The sequence below is a fragment of the Hyperolius riggenbachi genome, chromosome 6 (genome assembly GCF_040937935.1).
Source record: "Hyperolius riggenbachi isolate aHypRig1 chromosome 6, aHypRig1.pri, whole genome shotgun sequence".
Classification (NCBI taxonomy): domain Eukaryota; kingdom Metazoa; phylum Chordata; class Amphibia; order Anura; family Hyperoliidae; genus Hyperolius; species Hyperolius riggenbachi.
Genome location: NC_090651.1, coordinates 43,970,717 through 43,994,953, shown reverse-complemented (window position 1 = coordinate 43,994,953; position 24,237 = coordinate 43,970,717). Strand labels below are relative to the sequence as shown.

At 45.1% G+C, this 24,237-nt stretch overlaps 1 protein-coding gene across 3 annotated transcripts in view; it reads left to right on the top strand.

The window, feature by feature from the left end:
* Positions 1-24,237, top strand: part of ST6GALNAC5 (ST6 N-acetylgalactosaminide alpha-2,6-sialyltransferase 5) — a 379,731-nt gene that overhangs the window by 44,610 nt on the left and 310,884 nt on the right. For 2 of the 3 annotated variants that reach the window (XM_068239192.1, XM_068239193.1), the window contains exon 1: positions 18,018-18,136. The exons of the other annotated variant lie outside the window; for it this stretch is intronic. The gene's annotated coding sequence lies outside the window, so the exon portion shown is untranslated. Of the gene's footprint in view, positions 1-18,017; positions 18,137-24,237 lie in introns of those variants that run through there. 3 annotated transcript variants of the gene reach the window in all.

Below are 24,237 nucleotides of genomic sequence, written 5' to 3'. Positions count from 1 at the left end.
TAGTGTATGTACAGAGCATGGAACAGCAGCATGTGTATGGAGCATAGAGCAGCAGTGTGTGTACACAGCATGGAGCAGCAGCGTGTGTACAGAGCATGGAGCAGCAGCATGTGTACAGAGCATGGAGCAGCAGCGTGTGTACAGAGCAGGTAGCAGCAGTGTGTGTACAGAGCATGGAGCAGCAGTGTGTGTACAGAGCATGGAGCAGCAGTGTGTGTACAGAGCATGGAGCAGCAGCGTGTATACAGAGCATGGAGCAGCAGCGTGTATACAGAGCATGGAGCAGCAGTGTGTGTGCAGAGCAGTGTCTGGGGACAGGCACAAGTTGAGACACCAGAATATCAGCAGGCATCATGCAGCTCACAGCACTGCCCCCTATCATTCCCTGCTACAGTTGACTTTGAATGGAGCAGCAGTGTGTGTACAGAGCATGGAGCAGCAGCGTTTGGACAGAGCATGAAGCAGCAGCATGTGTACAGAGCATGGAGCAGCAGCGTGTGTTAAGAGCATGGAGCAGCAGCGTGTGTACAGAGCATGGAGCAGCAGCGTGTGTACAGAGCATGGAGCAGCAGCGTGTGTACAGAGCATGGAGCAGCAGTGTGTGTACAGAGCATGGAGCAGCAGCGTGTGTACAGAGCATGGAGCAGCAGCGTGTGTACAGAGCATGGAGCAGCAGCGTGTGTACAGAGCTTGGAGCAGCAGCGTGTGTACAGAGCTTGGAGCAGCAGCGTGTGTACAGAGCTTGGAGCAGCAGCGTGTGTACAGAGCTTTGAGCAGCAGCGTGTGTACAGAGCTTGGAGCAGCAGCGTGTGTACAGAGCTTGGAGCAGCAGCGTGTGTACAGAGCATGGAGAAGCTCTGGGGAACTTAACACAGCCAGGTATGAGCACACCCCTTTGCCCTACTGTGTGAAGCTTTCCCCTTCATTAACAATGTCGGCCAGTGGGGGACACAGCCACCTGTGGGCCCCTGTACAAAATACTAACAGCGGGCCCCTGACATGCAGCTAAAAGTAGGTGTGGCCATAACTGTGCCTCTTTTGTCCTTGTGTCGCCTGATGCCCCCTCTGTTCTCTGTGTCACCTTGTCCCCCTTGGTGTCACCTCCTGTCTCTGCTGTCCTTGTCCCCGTACTGTGTTTCCCCTGAGTCACCTCTTGTGCACCCAGCTTTCCCCGTTCACCTCGTGCCCCCCCCCCCCCCCCCCCGGCTTCTTCATGTCACTTTTTTTTGCCCCATGTCACCTTTTGTGCCACATCCGCTTCCCCGTCACCTCTTGTGCCTCCGGCTTCCCCCCGGTGTCACCTCTTGTGCCCCCAGCTTCCCTCTTGTGTCTTGTACCCCCAGCTTCCCCCTGTATCATCTCTTGTCCCTCCAACGTAATTTCTTGTCTCCCCAGCCCCCCATGTCACCTTCTGTGCCCCCGGCTTCTCCTGTGCCACTTTGTCTCCCCAGTCATCTATTGTCCACCTAGCTCCCCATGTCACCTTTCTTGCCCTCGTGTCTCCTTGTCCCCCCAGTTCCGCTTCCCCGTCAAATCATGTCCCACAGCTCCTCCCATCACCTTTCGTGCCTGCGGCTTCCCCCTGTCCCAGACTCCTTCCTCCTCATTGTCCTCCGTGGGAACCCTTCATCAGTAACTCATATGGCCCTTTCCCAATCCACGTGCCAAACCTTGCCGCTCTCCTGCTCGCCTCACCACATTGCGTCCCAGCCATCACTATGGCTACGTCCGGTATGCGCATCTCATGATGTCTTTATTGATAACCATAGTGATGGCCGGGGCGCTAATGCGGTGAGCAGGAGAGGGGCGAGGTTCGTCGCGTGGATCAGGGCCATGTGAGTTATTCATGAACGGGGCCCACAGAACACAGGGAGGGGGGAGTTGTGACATAAGAGGGGGAAGCTGGCAGCCACGGGTGGGGAAAAAATTAAATAAATAAAAAAAACACACAACGCTGGCGGTGCTTAATGGGCCCCTCAAAAACGGAACTTGAGGGGCCCCTGTGCACCTGCATGGCTTGCACGGCCGTATGTCCGCCACTGATGTCGGCTGTCCTCATCATTATCTGTATACAAACTGCATATGATCGATCCCGGTGTCAATTGGGAACAGATCGGACATGTCAGAAATAATTGTCAGATCCTGTCAGTCGGACAGGAAATTGCATTATGTGTACCCAACATGATGTCCTACCATATTATTATACTGCATTGTGCGTGGCTGAGCGAGACCTTCCAGGAATTCCCCCCCTTGAAAACCCTGGGTTTGCCATTATGCTCCTCCATATATCCGGGGGTTCCATGCACTCCCATCTTCATCCTCGCAGGGGCACCTCTCCTCCCTGAAGACGATGCAGCCAATGGTGGAAGAAGACGGGAGCACGGTTTCACGGACTGACTGAGGAGGGCGTCTGCTGGGACTGGTGAGCCACTACTCTGCCGGTGCATGCCTTTTGGCAGCAGACAGTCTAGAACCGGCCCTGCGTCTTATAGCCAACAGGTTGTCCAGATCCCTTGCAATAATGTCATCTTGCCAAACGCCTAGATGGACACAGCTGCACGTCACCATCACACACTGCACCAATAACGGGGACAGACAATAATCATCCATGAATATTTACTGCAGGAACAGGAACTTGTGTCTGTGGTAACAGCCTTCCAAGTATGATCATCCATTGTGCTGAGGTAGGAGGCCAGAACGGACGCCAGTCTACCATGTGCTTCCCGCTTCGTAGACCGGTAGGTTAATATCCTTCAATATCCTTCCCATATAAAAGCCAGTGTTCATTCTCCTGCCGTGCACAGGTTAGTGATATCAGGTAAAGGCTGAATCATTTCTGTACAACGATCACACACTGATAACATCTCTCTGATTGGTATTCAGATTGCAAAGTATTGATCGAGAACAGGGTCAAGGCAGTATCACAGCGTGAATAAAAAAGGCACTTATTCTAATGGCTAATTATTCCCTGTACTAGATAGGAACATTTGACAAGCCAATGCTGATTGAAAGGATGCTTGGATATGTTGGTAATACGTGTATGTTCATATAAACATATAGGGCCTGATTCACAAAGCGGTGCTAACAGTTAGCATGCTAGTGAAAAGCCCTTTATCACGCCTAAACTCTGTTTAGGCATGATAAGTTTAGGTGTGATACGTTTTTAGGCGTGATAAGTTTAAGCACCAACTGGGTTAGCACCGTAGTGCACAGCTGATCAAAAGTTTTGCGCTAGCAAAGTCTGGTGCACTTTGCATAGAGTTTAATCGCGCTGCTTTGCGTGCGGGACTTTGCGCGCAATCTAAACTTATCTAAACTTATCATGCCTAAACTTATCATGCCTAAACTTATCATGCCTAAACTGAGTTTAGGCATGATAAAAATGGTTATCACGCCTAAAGTCTTTAACTGGGTTATCACCGCTTTGTGAATCGAGCCCATAGAGAGAGAGTGCAAGGCATATACATTGTAGTATCGACCAGTGTGCTGAACAGCAACTAAGATTTTGTAGCATAACCTCTCCTTCTGCAGAAAATACATGCGCTGTACAAAAAAAACAAAAACAAAAAAACCTAGAAGCATGGTAAAACTTGCTCAAAGCTCTAAGAAGGATGTTAATGTACCTCTGACCTGGCCCCTCCCCCTCAATATTTTTAATATTGTTATATTACTGGTGCTGCCTGTGACTAGCACACAGCACCATCCTCCGCCTTCCAGCGCCCCCCGTTCGACCATTAAATATGGGCGGGGAGGAAATGGCAGCTATTCCTCCCCGCTGCCTGTCCTTAGTCCCGCCCCCTCCACTCGCTGCTATAGTTCCACATAGGATTCACTGCCACTTCCTCCCCGTCCATATTCAATGTTCTGCTCAGTTGAAGATTACCACTGAGCAGATCGGGGATACAGGGGCCGCTGGCGGGGGTAGGATTCTGCTGTGTGCATATGAAAAAACCTGTTGGGGTCCATTCACACTGAATCAGCTGCAGTCAGTTATAACTGAATGAAAATATAGACAGTTTCCTACAGCTATGCCTCTTTGACACTGTATGCTGATAAACTGAACCTTTTTCACAATGCACTGCTATGGAACTACTTATCAGTTAACATGCAATGAGTTTTTCAGTGTAGTTCATGGCTCCCAACTTCCTTTTTCAGAGGAAACTAAATCTTTCAGAACTCATGTACAGATTTATGTAAAAACTAGTGACCTAAGCCCTTTTGAAAACGGGCTCTAGGTCTGTCACCAATGCATGCGCACCCACCTGTCGCGCACGCATGCACACACGCCCGGCGTCCTGTCCCAACGGCTGTCAGTGCTTCACATGCGCAGTAGCGCAAAAGCACTGAAACAAGGACAGACGCAGGGACACTTGTACTTATATATATATATATATATGTCTTTTTCTATAGAAAAAATGTGTCTAATATACTCTAAATGTTTTTTCTATCATTTACATTTATATATTTCTTATTTTTAAGTATTACAAATGAAGGAGAAGTAATGATAGAAAAGAGCAGTGTGGTCTGAATTTTGTCTTTTGCTTCTGAATTCTTCCTTGTATCAGTGACTGGGGTGTGGTGGGGGCATGATTAGGGGATTTGGTGGAGGCATGTCTGGAGGTGTGGCAGGGGAGTGGCTGGAGGTGTGATGGGGTGTGTCTTAAAGCGGAACTCCAGTGAAAATAATGTGATTTAAAAAGTGCTTCATTTTTACAATAATTATGTATAAATGATTTAGTCAGTGTTTGCCCATTGTAAAATCTTTCCTCTCCCTGACTTACATTCTGACATTTATCACATGGTGACATTTTTACTGATTTGCAGGTGATGTCAGTGGAAGGAGATGCTGCTTGCTTTTTTGACAGTTAAAAACAGCTTTAAACTAAAACCCTCGTCCTAACGTCACACTGTGGGAGGGGTTTTACCACAATATTAGCCATACAAAACCTCCTGATGATCCATTTGAGAAAAGGAAAAGATTTCTCATGGGAAAGGGGGTATCAGCTACTGATTGGGATGAATTTCAATTCTTGGTTACGAATTCGTTTTAAAGCGTCCCTCTTTCTGATCTCAAAAAGTTAGGACGTATGCTTGTCTATGTCTTTTGTTCTAGGTGTAAAAATGAGACATGCAACACATGGCAAAGAATCACTTTTTGGGTCACTTTCCAGCAAACTCCAATTTTTTATGTCAGTTACATCCACTGCGCGCTACCATATCTGTAAAACAATCTGACATAGCGTAACCTGCTTTCTTTGCAAAAACACTGCACCCACATCAAACGTGTCAGTGGTGAAATGAGTGCCCATGCATAACTCCCTCCACCTTTAATAACAGAGCAGCTCACCAGATGATGACCACCGATCTACAGGTGGGATTCAGGCTCAATATGTGGTACTCAGGGGCTCATCAGTAATCCACATCCATAATGTCATAAAAAAGATCTTTATTCCTCAATAAAAAACATAAAAACTTAATTGCGTAGCATACTATCTCCATATAAAACACTGCGCCTCTCGCGCCCTCTATGCACTTACAAGCTCCAGAAGAAATATAGACATATCACAACGGCAGGGCTGTCCGGCTTCCACTGTGTTACTGCAAGGTCCGTTCGCGGCGTCCCGCTCGTTTCCCCACACCCAGCGCCTCTCCCGGACTTCCGTGTTGTGCGTCAGGCGTACTGGCTCCTTCGGGCGGATTATGGACAATTTTGTTTATAAAATTAGCATGAGAGCTGTATTCACTTAAAAAGAGGGGTTTCCTGCTTGTGTCTTTGTAGTAAAAAAAAAAAGTCAGCCTTTCTGTGCTCTCTCATCTTATTAGCCTCTATAATGAAATTGTGTTAAAAACATTTGCTGTAAAACTCTGCTTCACTAATATATATGCAATTGAATGTGATTTAAAATGAATTATGCTTTTTTTATTTTAATGTGAAGCCAAGCCAGCTATCAGTTTCTGAAACAGCATGTAAGCATAAGCCGCACCGCACCTATTTTCTAGCCTGTAATCTGTACTCTTGTATTCCAGTAGAAAAGGAGGTCTCTGTGGGGATAACACAGTCAACTATATGACAAGGGGAGACCAGGAGCCAAATGGTGCAGTATTTATACTCACAAAGGTGGGCTGCAGTCCCTGCAACCACCGTATATCGCCAATGGATAAATAACCATCCCGGCTCGGTATTCCAGGGCCTACTGGTACTGGATGGTCGCACTCCTGGTTGGTCCTTCTTGGTTGTAGATAACACCACACCCGGAAGGTAAACACTTCCAAAAGAGATGTAATATATACTACTGGTGGGTGGAGGCACCCAAAAATAGGTAATGCAATAAATCAAAAAATAACAATAAGGATGGAGAGAGGTGTCTTTACCACTCCAGATGTAAGAACACAAACAATAGGGTAAATGTGATGTGCTGTGACCATATTTTAAAGGCACTTGAACTGACCTGAAGAAGTGGGCTGAGACCCGTAAAACGCGTTGTCTTTTTAATCCTGCTAAATAAATAATTTTACACTGTGGTTTTGGTTCATACATCTTGAGTGGTAAAGACACCTACCTCCCCGTTATTATTATCATTTTTTGTTTCATTGCAATACCTATTTGTGTGCGCCTCCACCTCCCAGTTTTTGTGTTCCAGCACAGACATCCCAGGTCCCTTCCCTCCTGCAGGGGCAACCAGCTGCACAAAGCAGTAAGTCGTATTAGCTTCCACACCTACACTGATGGAGTATCTGTCATCACTCAGCAGGGATACTCACAAGCTGACAGACTGTCGTTATTATGCTGGGAGGGGGTGGGGCCTGTGGAAAGGCTGAGAGAACCTGTGCTCAGAAATAGCAGATGAGTGACAATAATCCTAGCAATGTGCAGGGATGGAATAAAGGGAATGCTTATTTCTCAGCAGAGGTGGAATGTTACATTAAACCTGTGCAAAATTATTTGTGCGTTTTTACGGCACGACTCATCGTTTGAAGAAATTCGCCTAGCCCTGGTAAATTGGCTCTTAGATAGACCCTTGAAAACTGCTGGGGGATAAAAGCTAGAGCCAGCCAGTGAATTATTAGTGTCACTGTGTTTTGTATATAGGTCGGGTAATTTTACCCTCCTCCGTGGGAACCATTCATGACATATACAAAATGTATAGCGCTTCTGTTGGATTCGCCCATAAATGACATCACAGATTGTAATGAAAAACATTTTTTAAAGGGGTATTCCACCTCTGTTGAGCAAAACTCTTCCTTTTCATTTTCGGCTCTATATAGTGCAAGGGTTAATGGAAAACATGTTTTTAGGGACGGATTCCTGGGAAGGCGAACAGGGCCCAGGCTTTGGGCAGCTGGAGCACAAGGGTGTGGCTGGATCCTGAAGAGGGGTTGCTGCATATGGAGGAGAAGACTGCACATTGAAGAGAGAGGTTACAAATTGTAAACAACACATAAAAAGGGGGAGCTGCTGCCAAAGAGAGCTGTACATGAAAGAGAAGGGCTGCTGTGCATGGATGTTTCATATGTATGAGGGGGCTGCACATAGAATGTGGGGACACTGCTGCACATGGAAGGGGATCAACAAGAAAGTTGGCCTGGGTGCACAAAGAGTATAAATCCTTGCATGTTTCCAGCTGGAGCTATTATGTGCATACCACAGTGCTTCTATCAGAGACTGGTAGAGAGAAGGGCCAAGGTTTGCTGCCAATAGGTTAGTCCAGGTGTTAAAAATAAGTAGCAAATGACCTGATGCAGTAAGTCCAGGAAAGTTGTTCTCTGTGGGGAGTGCCTGGCAGTATCATTACATTTCGGCTACACCACGCGCCCTTTTTTCCAGGCACCCTTTTTTTGATGTACGCCTTATGTGCTTACGTTAAGTAACTTAAGCCAGGGTCAGGTACACCTCCCAACTTTTTGAGATAAAGAGGGGCACTTTAATGCACGCCCCTGCCATGCCTCTAGCCACACCCCCACCACACCCCTCGCCAAGATGTAATTTAATCATTCGAACCACACTGGTCCACTTGTCCTATAATCATTAATTTTCTTTCATTTTAAAATTTTAAAATAAGAAATCTATCAATTTAACTATTTCTGCCGCTCGGACGTAAAGCTCACGTCCGGGCGGCTGCTCTGCTGCAGTGCCGCGCTTCGGCACGCTCCCGTGCGCGATCACAGGCGCGCCCCCGTGGTGTCCCCCGGTAGCCCTGGGATCATGAACGGAAACATAGTTCCCGATCACTGATCTGTCTTCCCAGCAGAAAAACTAAAGCGTTCTTACTAGAGGCTTCAGTTTTTCTGCCCGGAAAAATTTCCGCATCCCCCTTGTACGTCCGCTTAGAAAGAGGGGAAAAAAAATTCAAGGTGGCCATCTTGTGGCCAAATAGTAAAACTACAGCTACATATTTTTTACATAACAATTTGCACATATAATAACATTAAAAATTAACTGTTTCCCACACCAAAATATTACCCAAATAAAAAATTTTATGGAAAAAAAAATTACAATCAAAAAAAAAAAAAAAAGACATAAATAGTTACCTAAGGGTCTGAACTTTTTAAATATGCACGTGAAGGGGTATACTACGAACCTTTTTTTAAATTATAAGCTGGTAAATAGTGATGGTCTCAAAACTGAAAAAATGCACCTTTATTTCCAAATAAAATATTGGCGCCATACATTGTGATAGGGACAAAATGTAAATGGTGTCATAACCGAGACAAACGGGCAAATAAAATACATAAGTTTTAATTATGGTAGCCTGGATTATTTTAAAGCTGTAATGGCCGAAAACTGAGAAATCATGAATTTTTTCAATTTTTTTCTTATTAATCCCGTTAAAATGCATTTATAAAACAATAATTCTTAGCAAAATGTACCACCCAAAGAGAGCCTAATTAGTGGCGAAAAAAACAAGATATAGCTCAATTAATTGTGATAAGTAGTGATAAAGTTATTAGCGAATGCATGGGAGGTGAAAATTGCTCTGATGCATAAGGTGAAAAATCCCCACGGGCTGAAATGGTTAAATAATGAGAATAAAGTTTAGAGTCAGTTAACCGGTTCGGCCTATCTGGACGAGCTTTCTCGTCCAAATAGGCACTGCTGCTTTCCCTGCGTGGTGCGCGCGATCGGACGCGCACCCGCCGCTAGCCCCCCGATCAGTAAATGGGAATATAATTCCCATTCACCGATCTAACTTCCGCAGAAATACCGACGCTTTCTATCCAGAGAGTGCGGTATTTCTGCCCCCAGGAAACTTCTCCGCAGCATTTTAGTTCCTGGATGCGAGATCGTTCGCATCCAGGACTTTTTTCACTGTGGCCATCTTGTGGATAAATAGTAAACTGCACCCACATACATTTTTAATAAAAAAAAAATATTATCTTACATTTAAAATTAGCAGTTTCCCTCCCACACCAAAAATTACCCACATACATTGTTTTATTAAAAAAAACAAAAAAAAAAAAACAACAACATAAATAGTTACCCAAGGGTCTGAACTTTTTAAATATGCATGTCAAGAGAATATGTTATTATATTATTTAAAATTATAAGCTTATAAATAGTGATGGACGCAAATTGAAAAAATGCACCTTTATTTCTCAAAATGAAATATCGGCACCATAAATTGTGATAGGGACATCGTTTAAACGGTGTAATAACCGGGACAGATGGGCAAATAAAATACATGAGTTTTAATTACGGTAGCGTATATTAATTTCAATGGCCAAAAACTGAGAAATAATGAATTTTTTTCATTTCTTTCTTAATCTTCCTGTTAAAATGGATTTAGAAAAAAATAAATCTTAGCAAAATGTACTACCCACAGAAAGCCTAATTAGTGGCGGAAAAAACAAGATATAGATCAATTCATTGTGATAAGTAGCAATAAAGTTATAGGCGAATGAATGAGAGGTGAACGTTGCTCGGATGCATGAGATTTTTGGCACTGCGGTGCTGAACCGGTTAAACACATTTTTCCAGTAGAAAAATACATATATTAATATAAATCTATATATCAGTATTGAAAGGAGAACAAAGAAGGAAGAAATAAGGAAAGAGGGATTGGATCCCACAAGGGGACTGTGTCTCAAAAACAGGGACAGTTGAGGGCTATGGGTAACGTGTCCATTAATAGTACTTGAATTTTAATGCACCCAAGCTGGGCGCAGACCAGCAAGTAGAAGAAGGGGGGCTCAGGCAGAAGGACATAACCGCTAGGGAGCTAGTGACGTGCGGTGCAGCCAAATGGAAGAAGAAGATTACCAGCTCCATGACCTTCCTTGACTCCTCCTAGTCAAGCCATCATCACGTCACCACCGCGTGATGACACCGGATGTCCTGTAGCGGTACTGCAGGCTGTCAGTGCTCAGCGCCCATGGAGGAGGCGGCTTTACGGGCTCTCTTCAAAATCTGTGTGTTTTCCTGGTCCCTGCTTCCTCCTGGATGAGCGGCTGGTCACAAGCAAGTAGGCAGATCTACTTGGGACCTTTGGCTGTGTGACTGTCCCTAAAGAGTAAGGGTTCTCTAGTCCATGGGGGGGGGGGCGCAATTGTTGCACCCTCGCCCTGGGTGCAATTTAGCCTAGAAACTGCCCTGGTTTTTACCAATCACTAATGATGTCCAATCAGGGCCGCAACTACGGGGAGCAGCCATTGTAACCGCAGGGAAGGGCAGAATTGTGGTGGGTTCATCCTTCAGATCAGGTGTTTGTGTGGCTACACTTGTTATGGGTGTGAAGATTTTGATGGCCACACTTGTTTTATGACCCTTGTGAGATGGACCCCCAGGTTGTGAGGGTCACCAGGAGTAGGCAAGGGAAGGGGTGTGAGCATTGGGGGGGCCATCAAAGTTTTGCAGGGGGGCTCCATGATTTGTAGTTAAGTTACGCCCCTGTCTCCAATGGATCTTCCAGCCTCAAAGATTCTTTATTTTTATGTAGTAAACAAGTGATAAGGATGCTAACCAGGCAATCCAAAAGTTAAAATCACTATTACTTTTCTTGTTGAGAAATTATCATTCCCCATTTTACATGACTCTTATTTGGTACACAGAAAATTTGGTACACAAAATAGAAGTTGCAGGGCATACTGGGTTGTCTTTTTTTGCTTCTCTACTTCCCCTCAGACTTAACTAATGCAGCCTGATTGGCTGAAGCCTCTTTCCCTCCTATTTTCCCCTCCCACACCTCTGTTCCTCTCTGATTGGCCAATATTTCTCATGCTGAGACACTGCATTTTCTATAGTGAAGGGCGGGCAAATCAGGCAGAGGAGAGTAAGGGAGGAAATTACATCAGGATTGGCTTCAAAATAGCCACAGCAAATATGGAAACTGTCTAGAATAGGATCCTCTACATTTCCTTTATAAAATTCACAGGAATCATAATGTGAACAGTGCAATACATATGCTATGTAAGTAGAGAAAGTATTTATCTACTTATATATATATATACTGTATTTTTTTCTTGAGATAGTACGGCTGACAGTTCCTCTTTAACCTCCTGAGCGGTATGGACGAGCTCAGCTCGTCCATCACCGCCGGAGGCTGGCGCTCAGGCCCTGCTGGGCCGATTTTCTTCAAATAAAAAGCAGCACAGGCAGCCGGCACTTTGCCAGCCGCGTGTGCTGCCTGATCGCCGCCGCTCTGCGGCGATCCGCCGCGAGCAGCGGCGAAAGAGGGTCCCCCCAGCCGCCTGAGCCCAGCGTAGCCGGAACAAAAAGTTCCGGCCAGCGCTAAGGGCTGGATCGGAGGCGGCTGACGTCCATGACGTCACTCCGCTCGTCGCTATGGCGACGATCTAAGCAAAACAAGGAAGGCTGCTCATTGTGGCCTTCCTTGTTTATTCTGGGCGCCGGAGGCGATCGGAAGAACGCCTCCGGAGCGCCCTCTAGTGGGCTTTCATGCAGCCAACTTTCAGTTGGCTGCATGAAATAGTTTTTTTTTTTATGAAAAAAAAACCCTCCCGCAGCCTCCCTGGCGATCTCAATAGAACGCCGGGGAGGTTAAAGGACCACTATCGTGAAAAATTTTAAAATTGTAAAATACATGTAAACAAATAAAAATAAGAAGTATGCTTCCTCCAGAGTAAAATGAGGTATGCATTACATTTCCACTGTGTTGCTGTCACTCACAGTAGGTAGTACACATCTGACAAAACTGACAGATTTTTGACTAGTCAATCTCTTCATGAGGGATTCTCAGTATTTCATTTATTCTTTAGAAAAACACTCCCTGGAAAGGACATGTACAAAGATGCAGCCTCCCTACCTGTTTGCACATTATTCAGGCAGCTGGAGTGAGCAACTGCCATTCACTATGTGCTTTTGAAAATGAAAAAAACCCTGAGAATCCCCCAAGAGGAGATGGGCTAGTCCAAAACCTGTCAGTTCTGTCAGATTTCTGCTGCCTACTGTAAGTGACAGAAACATGGGAGAAAAGTAATGTATACCGCATTTTACTCCAGAGAAATTTACTTTTTATTTATATATTTTCGTGTATTTTAAATTTTAAAATGTTTCGTGATAGTGGTGCTTTAAAGAGATACTGTAATAACAAACATCCCCTGGGGGTTACTTACCTTGGGAGGGGGAAGCCTCAGGGTCCCATTGAAGCTTCCCCCATCCCTGTAGTTGCAGGCAGTCCAGCACTGGCTCCCCCGAAGCTTCCCGCAATCCTCTCTCAACAAGCCTGACAAGCGCTGATATATTTACCTTCCCTGGCGGGTGGCGCTGCTGCGGCTCTCAGCATGGAAATCGACGGAAATAGTCAATCTCTGTCGGGTCCGCTCTACTACACAGGCGCAGGAGACTTGCGCCTGCACAGTAGATCGGCCAGACAGCGATCGGCTATTTTTGCCTATCTCCGAGCGGAGAGCTGATACTGCGCTGGAGCCAGGAAGGTAAATATTTACATCCCTGCTGTTCGGAGGGGCGCAGCGAGACCGCCGTGGGACACAGGAGGACGGGGGAAGCCTCGATAGGATGTGGAGGCTTCCCCCACCCAAGGTGAGTACCCCCCAGGGGAACTTTTTTTAGTTACAGGTTTTCTTTAACAAGTAAGGGCAAATAACAAAAACAACCTCAGCTAAAAACAAGGAGAATAGAGAGGTAGGATATAATATGAGGCTTAGTTACAAATCAGTAACGACAGCAAGCTTCCCGCATTCCTACAATAAGCTGTAATCAGAAGGGGCCTGGCCAACGTATACATTATTCAGGCCTCAGCATTATACCTGATCCACACAGGCCGGGCCTTCGGAGGTTTAAGTGTCATTAAATATTCCACCAATTATGCAGAACAAAAGCAATGCAGTTAAGTTTGATGAGCTCAGTTTCAGGGCCGTCATCAGTGTTTTCTCGCGGTGGGCTCAGGGACGGTTAATCATAACTCATAGCTCATATAAATGAAGAGTAAATGGAAGAGATTATGAGATAGACTCCGGTGTGGTAATTAACATGAATGCAACACGAAGGGCTATCGAACGTACTCATTATATTTTCCCACATCTTTACCTCTGGAAACCGTGGCAAACCGCTGCTTCCTACAAATTAACCACAATGCTGTTTAGTGCTGAGCTGAAGCCAGGATTGAACTTTAACCCAATCAGTAGCTGATACCCCCTTTCCCACAATAAATATTTAGCTTTTTTTAAATAGATCAGCAGGGACGTCTGTGTGGCTGATATTATGGTGAAACCCCTCCCACAGTGTGAAGTCATGACCATGGTCCTGGCAGTTTTCTGTCTGTGGGCCAGATTTATCAAGAGTGTCTGAGACAAAATATTGGTAGGTTTTTAGAAATCCGTGCAGAACTGTCTCAGGCACCTTAAGAAATCATTAGATAGTGCAGATTCCTTCTAAAACTGTTGTATAAGGCTGCTTCCACACAGGGACGTTACAGGCGCACGTTAGTGCAGCCTGTAACGCTCCCCAACTCACAGCAATACAAAGTCAATGGGGCTGTTCACACTGCCCACATTGCGTTACATGTAACGCTGCAGCATACTATAGCGTTCCAGCGGCTTAAGCCGCGTTAGACTGTTTGCACATGCTCAGTGTTGGGGCGGAGAGGAGGCGGGGAGAGGCCGCTATGTAGCCGCGCACATGGCTACTCAATATGCACTGCACTGGTGGCCGTTGATTGGCTGGCGGTACTATGTGATGCGGAGTGTCTCACTCCGCATCACGTGGTCCCGCCGGCCAATCAGCGCCACTCTCACTGCCCTAATGCGGAAAGAGCCGCTTAACGCGTCTCACTCAATGTCCTCTACCAACACCGGCAGGTGTTGCGTTAGGGGACGTTATGCGACCATAACGTCCACTATAACGCAACGTCCCGGTGTGTAACTAGCCTAATAGGAGGAGATAGGAAGGTCTCTCAGACAGTGCCGTGTGTGAGGGGAATTGCTGTTGCTGAGGTAACCAACACATCTGCTGTATTGATAGCAGCAGGCTCTGAGGAGGAATTTGGCAGGTGGGAGGAGCACATCACAAATCATGTCTAGCCTGCACTCTGCAATCATGTCTAGCCTGCACTCTGCACTGCACTCATCTGTAGAACACAAAAGCACTTCTTAATCTGCGGCAGTTTAGGGATGGATTTGCACTTTTCTTAACTGTAGTGCAGCTCTAGAAATTCATGCTAAACTGTCACTATTACTAGGATTTAAGAAGGTTCTTATTATCATGCAGAACTGTTCTCCCTGCCGGTTAGAACAGATTAAGAAGAAAAAACTGTCGGTAATGCGTTGATAAATCTCCCCTGGGATCCTCAGTGCATTGTGGGAAATAACAGCTTTTTCCAACTGCCAAGCAAGTAATATCTCCCTCTGTGCAAAGAACCCTAAGTAACGAACATTCCACACAGATCACCTGGCAGAACTAAAGATGGTGCCACCTGGGATAAATGTATTGTAAAATATTGTCAATAATAAGCAATTTCACTCATTTTATAATTTTTACTTCAGTTCCTCTTTAACAAAATAAATAAATAAAAATCTATGTTTATTTTCCACCTCTGGAGGTGGGGTATAGATTGGCATCTATCCAATCCATAAGCCTGGTACATATGTCCAATTTTGATTGGCCAATCACTGGCCAATTTTACCACCTTCGTGTAGTATGAGGGCCAACAGATTTTGAATACCACGTGAACAGATTTCCTCTCATACTACATGGAAGTGGTAAAATTGGCCAATCTAAATTGGATGTGTGTACCAGGCTTTACTGATCACTGCTGCTCCCTGCATCCACCTCTTCAATGCTTAGCGATGAGCTTAATGACCAAATTTTGCGAAATTTTGCGTAATTTGCGAAATTACGATTATGACCAAATTTTACAAAATTACTCGGAATTTCGTGTTTATAGGGAATTTCGTAATTATGATCGTTTTTCATCATTACGATCATTTACGTAACACAAACAAATCAGAATTTCATGTTTAATATGGAAATGTGTCTGTTCTCGAAATTGTGTTCCAGTCCAGAGCCTCCTAATACATTTAAAGCGACAGCACTTGCAGGTACCTTTGCATTATCAGATATTGCAAGGCCCCAAACCAAGCGTCTCAGCATGCATGACCGCTAAGTGCACCTTGACAAAGAGCACCTGTCTTAGAAGTGGCTGCAGGTAGAGCCTCCTGATACATTTAAAGCGACAGCATGTGCAGGGGCCTTTGCATTATCAGTAATTGCAATCATTGAATGACTTTCCTGAGTTTAGTCATTACCTAAATGCGCATAATTACTATTAGAAATGAAATCACGTCCATTTTCGTAACTAAAATAACTTAGTTTCTATAGAAAACATGAAATCACGAAGTTTCGCATTAAACACGAATTTGCGCCAAAACATGAAATTACAAAACTGAAATTTCGCTAACAGAATTCCCAATTACGGTTTGTATGGCAATTACCAAATTACGAATTCGTGTCGTAGCGGCAAAATTCGCATCCGTAATTAAGGAAACACAAAATGGCGAAAATTTCGGCTCAACACTACCAATGCTGAACCTTTCTGCCAATCCAACACTGGCTGCCAGTTACTCTGATAATCCAGTTCCGTCTTCCAACCCTATGCACACACACATCCCATTTTGATTGGTCAGTGATTTCAGTGATTGATCAATTTCACCACTTCCCTGTAGAATCAGGGCCAACAGATTTTAAATACTTTGAACAGATTGTGTAGCTAAGCTCTCATACTACATGGAAGTGGTGAAATTGTGTGTGTAGCGTACGTTAAAAAAGGGCGCCGGGAAAAAAGGGCGCAGGGTTTTAAAAGATAATCATGAATAACGTTTAAAAAAAATTTGTGTTATATTTCGTTTAAAAATAATATTTTATAAAGTTATAAATCATTAAATAATGTGTATAAAATCGGCAATTTTAAAAACGTTAATCTTCCCTGTTTAAAAATTGAAATTTATAATAACGTTTTATAAAACATTAATAAGAATTTTACTAAAGCTATACCTAACCCTACTCTCACACAGAACCCTCCCTGTACCTATCCCTAACCCCTAGACCCCCCTAAGACCCCCCTGTTGGTGCCTAAACCTAAAACCCCCCTGTTGGTGCCTAAACCTAACCCCCCTGGTGGTGCCTAACCCTAAGACCCCCCTGTTGGTGCCTAAACCTAAGACCCCCCTGTTGGTGCCTAAACCTAAGACCCCCCTGGTGGTGCCTAAACCTAAGACCCCCCTGGTGGTGCCTAAACCTAAGACCCCCCCCCCCCCCCCTGTGATAAGCATTAATAACGTTTTAAAAAAATATGGTGCGGTTTTTCATTTAAAAATGTAAAAAAAAAAAAAAAATTGTACGGTTTTTCGTTTAAAAGTAATGTTTTTAAAAAATATTGTACTGTTTTTCGTTTAAAGGGACTCCGAGCTCAGAAAAAAAAGGAAAGTTGTACTCACCAGGGGCTTTTTCCAGCCCAGTGCTGGTCGGGAGGTCCCACGCCGGCGTCCTGGCTCCTCTTCTTCACCCCGCTCCGGAATGGCTGGCAGGCCGCAGCCCGGGCGACACTCTCCCGAGTGTCGGGCTGCTTCTTCCGCATATGACGCGGATTACGTCACACGCCGGCCGCCTCGCGTCATCACGGCGGCCGGCGTGAAAGTACTGCGCATGCGCGCTTTGTTCGCGCATGCGCAGTACTTTCACGCCGGCCGCCGTGATGACGCGAGGCGGCCGGCGTGTGACGTAATCCGCGTCATATGCGGAAGAAGCAGCCCGACACTCGGGAGAGTGTCGCCCGGGCTGCGGCCTGCCAGCCATTCCGGAGCGGGGTGAAGAAGAGGAGCCAGGACGCCGGCGTGGGACCTCCCGACCAGCACTGGGCTGGAAAAAGCCCCTGGTGAGTACAACTTTCCTTTTTTTTCTGAGCTCGGAGTCCCTTTAAAAATAATGTTTAAAAAATTATAAATCATTAAATAATGTGTAATCATGAGAAACAGTTATAAAACATTAAAAGTCTCCGGGCGCCGCTTTTAAAACGTTATTTTTCTCCGGCGCCCTTTTTTCCTGTTGGGCGCCGATTATACGATATTTGCCTCATGCGCCCAAATTTCCTGCTTCCGTGTGTGTATGCACCCTAAAGTCTAACGTACATAGGACAATAATGGCCTCCTATGGCGAGCAATCGATCTTTCCATGATTAAAAATCTAAAGCCTGCTACACACATCCAATTTTGATTAGCCAACCATTGGTCAATTGTCCAACCTCCATATGAGAAGAGCTTACGTACACAGTCTGTTTATAGCTTTCAAAAACCTCATACTGCATGGAGGTGTTCAGGGGCGGCGCCAGGGGGGTGCTTGGGGGTGCTCGAGCACCCCCTAGAATTGTCCAAGCACCCCCAAAGCACCCCCTGGAGTGAACTGACTTCAGGCGTCTAAAAGACGCCAAGTCAGTTCACACACCGGCAGCACGGAGCAGCAGGCAGGGCTACGGTAAGATGGCCGCCCGGAGCCCTGTTCTGCAGACTTCGGGCGGCCATTTTCCCGTAGCCCTGCTCTCTGCATGCAGGCAGGAAGTCTCGTGGTGACGTCGGGAAGGAAGACGATCGTGGGCGCGCGGGCGCTGCGCGCCACAATGAGGTCGGGACTCGGGACAGGAGGTCGGGAAAGAAGGTCTTCTGGCTGTAGGTGAGTAAATGGGTTTTTCTTTTCTTTTTCAGGTGATGCGGATTGTGCATATTGGGGTCATTTCTGCTACGGATTGTGCATATTGGGGCGATATCTGCTACCGATTGTGCATATTGGGGTCATTTCTGCTACCGATTGTGCATATTGGGGTCATTTCTGCTACCGATTGTGCATATTGGGGTCATTTCTGCTACCGATTGTGCATATTGGGGTCATTTCTGCTACCGATTGTGCATATTGGGGGTCATATCTGCTACCGATTGTGCATATTGGGGTCATATCTGCTACCGATTGTGCATATTGGGGTCATATCTGCTACCGATTGTGCATATTGGGGTCATATCTGCTACCGATTGTGCATATTGGGGTCATATCTGCTACCGATTGTGCATATTGGGGTCATATCTGCTACCGATTGTGCATATTGGGGTCATATCTGCTACCGATTGTGCATATTGGGGTCATATCTGCTACCGATTGTGCATATTGGGGTCATATCTGCTACCGATTGTGCATATTGGGGTCATATCTGCTACCGATTGTGCATATTGGGGTCATATCTGCTACCGATTGTGCATATTGGGGTCATATCTGCTACCGATTGTGCATATTGGGGTCATTTCTGCTACCGATTGTGCATATTGGGGTCTTATCTGCTACCGATTGTGCATATTGGGGCCATATCTGCTACCGATTGTGCATATTGGGACCATATCTGCCACCGATTGTGCATATTGGGACCATATCTGCCACCGATTGTGCATATTGGGACCATATCTGCCACCGATTGTGCATATTGGGACCATATCTGCTACCGATTGTGCATATTGGGACCATATCTGCTACCGATTGTGCATATTGGGACCATATCTGCTACCGATTGTGCATATTGGGGCCATATCTGATAACGATTGTGCATATTGGGGCCATATCTGATAACGATTGTGCATATTGGGGCCATATCTGATAACGATTGTGCATATTGGGGCCATGTCTGATAACGATTGTGCATATTGGGGCCATGTCTAATAACGATTGTGCATATTGGGGCCATGTCTGATAACGATTGTGCATATTGGGGCCATGTCTGATAACGATTGTGTATATTGGGGCCATGTCTGATAACGATTGTGCATATTGGGGCCATGTCTGATAACGATTGTGCATATTGGGGCCATGTCTGATAACGATTGTGCATATTGGGGCCATGTCTGATAACGATTGTGCATATTGGGGCCATGTCTGATAACGATTGTGCATATTGGGGTCATTGGACGTGTTTTTTGTTAAAATCTGCTCACATTACGTGTATTTTCTTGAGAAAACCTGCTCACATTACGTGTATTTTCTTGAGAAAACCTGCTCACATTACGTGTATTTTCTTGAGAAAACCTGCACAATTATGTGAATTTTCTGGGAAAAGGGTCACCAAAACTTGGGCCCTCTGTCTTTGCGTTGCACTTTTAAAGGGAACCCGAGGTGAGAATAATATTGAGGCTGCCATATTTATCTCCCTTTAAGCAATACCAGTTGCCTGGCTGCCGTGCTGGTCCTCTGCCTCTTATTCTTTCAACCATAGACCCTGAACAAGCATGCAGCAGGTCAGGGGTTTCTGACAATATTGTCAGAACTGACAAGATTAGCTGCATGGCTTGTTTCTGGTGTAATTCAGTTCACTACTACAGCCAAATAGATCAGCAGGGCTGCCAGGCAACTAGTATTGTTTAAAAGGAAATAAATATGGCAGCCACCATATCACTCTCACCCTGGGTTCACTTTAAATTACAGTTAGCCCCGCCCTCATCCGGTCATGACCACGCCCATTTTTTCGACGCGGCGCGCTTTGCGCGCCGCAGGTTGTAGCCACACCCATTTTTGGCGCGGCGCGCTTTGCGCGCCGCAGGTCGTCAGCTCCCCCGGAAATTGGTCCAGCACCTGCATAGCACCCCCTAAAAAAAATTCCTGGAGCCGCCACTGGAGGTGTTGAATTGTCCACTTATTGGCCCATCAAAATCAAAAGGATGTACCAACACCACCCACCATTCCACTCAATGGAAATTTCCCAGAATGCCCAATCATGATTTTGGGTGATCAGCCTGAAATTTATCAAAAAGTAGTTTGATCAAGCCAATTGGCGGCAATAGATTTTTTGCCAGATCCAATCAAGATGTTCAAAAGGAAAATTAATATGTTTGACCAGTCTAACCTTCGAAGCCCTCTACAACATGTGTCCTGCATATCGTTTACTAAGTTCTGCCCCAGTACTTAGGGGTGCAAGTACAAATCTTGGAGCCCTCTGAACAAAACTTTGATGGAGCCGCTCTAGATTCAAACCCCATTACCCCTTGATGACACCTAATGCCAGGGGGCTATTTAACAGTGAATCCACATGACACCCCAACTGTTGATGTGGCCATAATGCTAGATCCAGAGGATGAACCCATGCATCAAAGGGATGGAGGCCCCAACAGCGCCAGGCCCCTGCAACTGGAGAGTCTGCTCTCCTTATTGTTACGACTCTGACAACTCTAAGTTCAGCTCTGCACCTATTATTTTCCTATTCACATTTTTCTCCTCACAGGCTCACAGCCTTACATTTAAAACTCTTCAGAAGATTCCCCCTTTCTTTAGAGTTTTAGATGTACAGCCCACCTAAGGGCCCGTTCACACTTAAAACCGCAGAACGCCGGCGATTACCGCCGGCGTTCTGCGGGAGTGATTTTCCCGCGATCAGCGCGGAAAAATCACTGGACACTGCGGCGGGTTTGGAGCGATCGCGATTAGCATGCTATGCACGCTAATCACAATCGCAAATCGCGGAACGCTCGTCGCCGGCAAACCGCTGCATGCAGCGCGGTTGCGGTTATCGCTAACCGCAACCGCGGCAGTGAGAACACTGCCACTCGCTACATTGTGTAGCGGTTCTTGCAGAACCGCTAGCGGTTTGCCGTGAGCGGGAATCGTGCGATTCCCGCTCAGGTGTGAATGGGCCCTAAACCGAAAACTCCACGAGGTCAATTCTTGAAACAATCATCTTTATTCTATTCATTTGAAGAGGTTAAAACGTTTTCAGCTTAAAGGGACACTTAAGTCAAACAAAAAAAAATAAGTTTTACTCACCTGGGGCTTCCAATAGCCCGCTGCAGCTGTCCGGTGCCCTCGCCATCTCCCTCCGATCCTCCTGGCCCCGCCGGCAGCCACTTCCTGTTTCGGTGACAGGAGCTGACAGGCTGGGAATGCGAGTGATTCTTCGCGTTCCCAGACACATTAGCACCCTCTATGCTGCTATATGGTATATGATATATGCTATAGCAGCATAAATGGCGCTATTGTGGCCAGGAACGCGAAGAATCACTCGCGTCCCCAGACTGTCAGCTCCTGTCACCGAAACAGGAAGTGGCTGCCGGCGGGGCCAGGAGGATCGGAGGGAGATGGCGAGGGCACCGGACAGCTGCAGCGGGCTATTGGAAGCCCCAGGTGAGTAAAACTCATTTTTTTTGTTTGACTTAAGTGTCCCTTTAAAGGCTCTTGTGATGGAAACTTTTTAATGTTTATTCAGTTACAATACATAGAACTTTTATCTGTTCCCTGCTCTTTAGATGTTTTTCTCAGCCACACAGGAGTTTTATGACATCTAATTAGTTATCAGAGTGACTTAAGCCTTGTTGATGCTTCTATCGTGTGTTCGATGGCCTCGATGCATTGTCAGGAGATCCAGAGTGCTAAACTGCTTTGGCTGAGCCCATTTTTTCCCTCGTCAACGTACCTGTGCAAAGCCACTCTACTGTGCGCCCTGTCATCATCCCTTCACCCCCTTCATACAGTAGCACCAGATTGTGTCGCTAGCCTGTATGCTAATGACTCATTTTTGTAATAGAGAAGAATAATCACAATCAGAGTGTGTTGACCTACTTTGGCTTAATGTAAGCTTTTAATAAACTCAAATTCTTACTCATATACAGGTGAAACTTGAAAAATTTGAATATCCTGCAAAAATCCATTTATTTCAGTTATTCAGCTTAAAAGGTGAAACTAATACAGTATATGAAATAGGATAGGAACCCTATACAGATGTTTTAGATGTATTAGAGTCTGACACTTTGAGCCTAGAATAACCTTTTCACAATATTCTAATGGTCTGAGATTTTGATTTTGGGGTTCTCATAAGCTGTAAGCCATAATGATCAAAATAATAACAAATAAAGGCTTGAAATATCTCGCTTTGCATGTAATGAGCCTATTTATACAGTATATGTTTCACCTTTTAAGTTGAATTACTGAAATACATATAAATAATAATCATTTTTTTGCATAGTCCTTTTCTCCTGTTGGACTCAAAGCGGTTGAGAGGCAGCCACTAGAGCGCACAGAGTAGGCAGTAGCAGTGTTAGGGAGTCTTGCCCAAAGAACTCCTTACTGAATAGGTGCTGGCTTACTGAATAGGAAGAGCTGAGATTTCCTACGTCAGAGGCAGTGCCTTTAACCATTATACTATCCAGCCACCATCCAGCCACTATGTAATACACATATATATATTATGGTGCTGTACAACAGAATGCAAGGTATAACTTTACAATATAAACAGTACAACGTTTACAATAAATAGATTTAGACTACAATAACTATATTGCCCTTGAAACTCTGGTGAAAGCAAAAACTATAATAGAGAGATGCCAACTAGCAACCTGCATTCTTTAGCTCACCACGTTTCCTAGTCTAACTATAAATAACATACTGTTTGCATTGATGGATGCTAAGCATATTTTTTAAATTATATTTTATTAACAGTTCTGTTTCATTATGTATGATAGGATCCATTTGCTGATGTGACATTTGACATAATATAGAAAAGGCTTGTAAAAATCCCTGTCACTGGGTGGCCCTCATGACACCAATATTTTTGATTGTAGTAAAATCTGCATAAATTTTGAATATATATATATATATATATATATATATATATACATACATATACATATACATATATATATATATATATATATATATATATATATATATATACATACATACATATACATATATATATATATATATATATATATATATATACATACATATATATATATATATATATATATATATATATATATATATATATATATATATGCAATATTACCGTTGGTACCAATGCCAACTGTGTGCTGTGCTTTGCGCATTTAGCGCAACCTGCGGTGCATGGGTAACGCAAGCAATGCTACAGTACCTTACCATAGCAATGCTCATGTTACTGGCTGCTGCTGTTAGTACAGGTAATATTTCCATGCGCTGTCTGTGCATGGCAATATTATTAGCACTATATGAATAAATGCATTAAAGCAGACCTGAACTCCTCTCTGCCTTGCTCTAAAAGATAAGCAACAGCATAATAACCTTTAAAAAAAATTTCTTTCTTATAGCTAATACAAATCCAGCAATAAATCTGCAGTGTGCCTACTTCCTGCTTTCATAGAAGCAGACATATTGTCTCACCGTTTGCATAACCGCTTATACACTCTCTACTTCCTGCTAATCAGGAAGCAGAGGTTGTATAAGTGGTTATATAGACAGCGAGACGAGACTAGCAGCAAGTGAGCAGCGCTTGGAATGGGAAGCGAGGTGAGTTCCTCTTACCAGGCTTTTCGCTGTGCCTATTGTGCATAGAGGGGAGCCCCGGGGCAGAAAAAGGGAGGGAGAAGTCAGGCTCCCCTCCATGCGGCTGAGTCTCTGGGCTTGATTCACAAAAGGGTGCTAACTTAGTTAGCACGCCAAAAAGCCCCTTAGCACGTCTAAAGCCCTTTAGGACGCGCAAAGGCAGCGCATCAAAAGTTTAGCGCTGCACGCGGACATAACTGTGCACCGGGTGCCCCTAAAACATTGCACGGACTGGCGCACAGTGCAATGTTTCGGGCGCACCCGGTGCAACGTTTTAGGGGCAGCCGGTGCAATGTTATAGTTGCACCCGGTGCGACATTTCGATAAACTTTGCGCGTGATCAATAAAAGCTTTTAGGCACCCTTTTGTGAATCGAACCTTCTGTGTGGCCGTGGCTCCCCCCTCCATCTCCTATTGGGGGCACCTATACCTAGCTAACCTATACTAAA